Source organism: Elaeis guineensis, chromosome 8 (genome assembly GCF_000442705.2).
Source record: "Elaeis guineensis isolate ETL-2024a chromosome 8, EG11, whole genome shotgun sequence".
Classification (NCBI taxonomy): Eukaryota; Viridiplantae; Streptophyta; class Magnoliopsida; order Arecales; family Arecaceae; genus Elaeis; species Elaeis guineensis.
This window is the reverse complement of record NC_026000.2, coordinates 132,581,342-132,585,888: the sequence shown is the minus strand read 5'-3', so window position 1 is coordinate 132,585,888 and position 4,547 is coordinate 132,581,342. Positions and strand designations below refer to the sequence as shown.

The 4,547-nt window shown below is 37.1% G+C and overlaps 1 non-coding gene across 1 annotated transcript; it reads left to right on the top strand.

The window, feature by feature from the left end:
• The first annotated feature begins 1,230 nt into the window (after positions 1 to 1,230).
• On the top strand, positions 1,231 to 1,337 carry LOC140851385 (small nucleolar RNA R71). Its single transcript, XR_012134138.1, has one exon. It is a non-coding gene; the product is annotated as a small nucleolar RNA R71 (small nucleolar RNA).
• Positions 1,338 to 4,547: the final 3,210 nt, after the last annotated feature.

The following is a 4,547-nucleotide window of genomic DNA, read 5'->3' as shown; positions in this document are numbered from 1 at the left end:
TGGAGCTCCAGGGTCCTTATATTTAATTGGCACATGGCTAGATAGGTATGAACTGACACTTGCAGCCAAAAATGCTTTCTTTGATACATTAGTGGTCCTTTTCCTAGTGCAAAGATCTTTTAAAAATTTGGCATAAGTTGGAACCTGATGGATTATATCTAAAAGAGGAATATTAACTTGGACTTGTTTAAATACCTCTAAAATTTTATCTAAATGTTCAGATTTATTGGATTTCAGTCTGTTTGGAAAAGGAGCTCTAGGACTTTTAAGTACTGGACTAGGTGAATTTTTAGTTTCTGGTGCTTGAGGTTGAAAGGTAGTAGTTTTAGAAGGTGACTCGGCAGATGAGTCCTCTATATCATCAAGTGCAACTACCTTATTGTCTATTTATTTTTTCGATCTTAAGGTATGAATGGCATTTACACCATTAACTTGGTTTCCTTGTTGGGGTCGTGGATCATTTTGGTTCCTAGGATTTGGCTCAGGTTGGCTAGGTAACCTACCATGTTCTCGTTCACTAATGGTCAAAGCCAGCTGACTTACTTGCATTTCCAGACGGGCTATAGCTTGGGTGTTATTATTTATGAATTGACCGTGGTTTGCATAAAGCTGGTATGTGTCTTCATCATGGCTTCTAGGCTTTTCTCTAAAGAGGTAATTTTCTTGTCATTATCATGGAAGCCTGGCGGGTTGTTCATTACTGGGTTGGACCTTAGATTTTGCTGATTGAAATTTGGATTGCCTACATTAGGATTCTGGGACCATGAGAAATTCGGGTGATTCCTCCAACCTGGGTTATATGTGGGTGCATAAGGATTGTTCAATGGTCCTTGATAGGTGGCATTCACCTGTACACACTCATTCGAGTAGGAACATTCTTCTAAGACATGGTCTGGTGCATTGCACCCTTTACACATGGGTGCAGATATTTGATTTACATTGGCTGGTCTCTGTAATTCTAAGGCTTCCAATCTACGTGTTAAGGTTGCAATCTTGGCCTCTGATGCTAGGGTTGGTTGAATTTGATGCATTCCTCCTCTTGAAGGTGTAGCTTTATCAGGTTCCCTAGTTGTTTCCCACTGTAATTTTTTTTCGGCTAGGTCTTCTAAGAATTGCCAAGCTTCAGTAGTTTTTTTGTCCATAAATTGGCCTTGGCACATGGACTCTAGCATGGTTCTTGAGTTTGAATCTAACCCCTCATAGATGATCTGACATAGTCTCCAAGTTTCTATTCCATGGTGTGGGCATTGGGTCAAAAGATTCTTGAAACGATCAAAGTACTTCCAAAATGATTCACTAGCTAGTTGGTAAAATTGATTTATTTCATTCCTAATCCTAGCTATTTTATGATGGAAGAAATATTTTTTCAAAAATATTCTCACAAAGCCCTCCCAGGTAGTGACAGAATGGTTTGGCAGACTATAAAGCCACTTCTTAGCATTATCCTTAAGGGCAAAGTTGATTAATCTAAGTTTGACCTCATCCTCTGTTAATTGCAGTTTCATGGTTGCACATACCTCCTCAAATTCTCTAATAAATATATAAGCATCCTCTAATCCTATGAATTTTGGAAGCATATTTATGATTTGAGGTTTGATTTCAAAATTGTTAGCTGTGGGTTGTGGCAACCTGATACAAGATGGTTGGATGGAGCCAACTGGATAACACAAATCCTTAAGGGTCATGGGTTGGATTGGTTCAGCCATTGGAACAATAGGAATTGACTCAATTCTAACTAGACGACCCGACACTCTTCTCCACACACGAGGTGAACGGTTCTCGATGTTTATACAATTTTTTTTTTATAAAAATTGTTATGTATAAGAAAAAGAAAGAAAAGAGAAAAAATTCTAAAGAAAAGATCCTAAGGAGTCCTAAATCTAAAAAAAAGTAACCAAATTAATTTAAATTTTAATAAATTTTTTTTTTATTTTTCAAACAAGTGAAACAATAAATTAAACTCAATCTATCTTAGGGTTAACCTAAATCTAGACAGCTCCTAACTGTTCCAAGATGACCCTTCAAGCCTTCCAAGTGGACATTGATCAACTAGTTAGCCAGGTAAGTATAAGAGGTGGGAGGTTCACTCATCGTTGCCTTTCTAGACACCAAACGAGTTGGCCAGGCCAGCAACTGAACCAATTTAACAAACCACCCTCAGGGACTTGCCTAGACACCAACTAATCAAACAACTCAAACTTAGTAGAACTCTTAGGATTCTTTGTCCTATTGAGCTCGAATTCCTTAAGGTTGACGTCTAATTGATTTTAAGATTAAAGGTCTAGGTAATGCAATATGATGGAGATAATTTTTGGGCTAAGGAAGGGTAATGAAATCCCCACCTTATCTTGTTAATGGGTTGATGCCCTTAGATTAATTATGAAAATATAAATGCAAATAAACAAGATGACCAAGAATGTAAAAGATTTTAATTTAGAATTTTTTTTTATTTTGATATTTTACTTCACGATTATGAAATATCTTTTATTTTGTTTTATTTTATTATTATTTTTTTTTTTTGTGATTAAGTTAATTAAAATGATTAGGTCTAAAAGGAAAAGTAATTAACTAAAAATAATAAAAGAGAAATTAGAAGCGTACCTGAGTTTTTCAACAATCACCAACTAAATCTAGAAACCTAAAGGAAAAAGAAAGAGAGTTATAAAGCACGAAGAACAAATATTTGAAAATAATTTAAAACGTCAAATCCCCGGCAACGGCGCCAAAAACTTGATGTGCAAATCTTAAAATTTGTAAATAAAACCGCAAGCACACAGTGTGCAGAGTAGCACGACCAGCGAGTACGGGTCGATCCCACAGAGACTTGGTTTAAAAATAATTTTCAAATCTATGCTCAAGCGAGCTTTAACGAAAATCAAAAATCGAAAGTTATTTGCTAAAGACAATAAGACTAAGGATCTAGGGTTTTTTTAATCCACTAGATCTAGATTAGAGAATTCTACCTAGAATTTTTCTTATTGATCCTAACGACTACTCCTCTTGTCTTTCCCAAGCATAGATTATGAAGGGACTAAGGCCCAACGATAACCTATCAAGATTCTTTACAGGGGAGTAGTAACTAGATCCCTTAGGATTTTCTCCTCCTATGCACTGAATCAAGCATGAACTATGAAGGGACTCTGACCCAACTGTAGTTCATCAAAAATTCTTGGCAAAAGAGGAAGAAAAAAAAATCCTAAGAAAAAGAAAGAATCCTATGTGAAACCCCTACTCATGATCTAGCTTCATCGCAAACCCTAGAAGGGATGCTTAGCTAGACATGATCTAAATCTACTTGCAAAATTTAAATACAAAAAAATAAACTATCCTAATTTCATAAATTAAACTATCCTAATTGCATAAATTTAAACTGCATAATTTAAACTAACCTAATTGCATAAAATTAAATTGCATAAATTAAACTATCCTAATTGCAAGAAAAATAAATTGCATAATGTAAAGAGATAAAATTGCATAAAAATAAGATTTTATATAAAAAAAAATTATTACAAAAACTTCAAAGCTCGAAGCTTGAAAGAAAGCTAAAAACCCCACTATCTAGGGTTACAAGCTTGATCGGAAGGAAAGCATCATTAAAACAAGGGCCTTTGGGGACTTTTTATAGGCATTTGGAGGTTATAAGGTTTTCAAAACTTTAGATGTGGGACTAAGAGGTTTTAGAGGGCTGTTATGGGGGTTTAGGGGCTCAAATCTCGCTCAAAAAGCACTTAAATCCATCAAGAAATCTTAGAAATTGTTTCAGCCGTCCGATCTTCATCTAAAGGACCCAATTCATCTAATAAATCAAGCCGGAAGCGATTCTGGGCCGTCGGATCACGATCTGGGTGAAGCGCTGCCATTGGATCGCGCTGCAGAGATGGGATCAGGTCGGATGCATCGCGGACCGTCCGATCAAGGTGCTGGAAGATTTCGTCCGTTGGATCGCGCTGCAGAAGGATCCCGTGTTGTCCTAGTGTTTATTGATTCTTGCAATTGCCTTGATTACGGTTGGATCTTGACCGGCTGCGATGGTGGCCGTCCGATGGCGCAAAAATATGGAGCATTGGATCTTGATCAGAGAAGATCGGACCATCGAGTGATGTGAAGTTACCAGGTTGCCCTTCGAACCTTCTTCTCTCTCCTCATGAGCCCTGGACCGCGCGCGTGGATCGGGCTCGCGATGCATTGCGGTGAGCCGAGACTCGCTGATTGGCTGGTTTATGGTGCGCCGATGGGTCCATGATCCAGGCACCTATTGCTGTGGATCAGGCGGCTAACCAGATCACCAAATCAGTTGATTTTTGATCAATTTTGACCTGATTTGACTCGGGTTTGACCCAATTAAGTCTTCTTTCTTTATTCTTTAATTTCTGGGTCAATTTAACTCCGTTTTGCGTAAAATTTACGCCATTGGAATCCTCTTTCCTTGTTCTTTCTATTGATGACCTCTTCTTCTGCAAAATATAATAACAAATATCAATTTTCTAATAAAGTTAGATAATTTAGATATTAATTGATACTTTTTATGTCAATTTGTGACATAAATA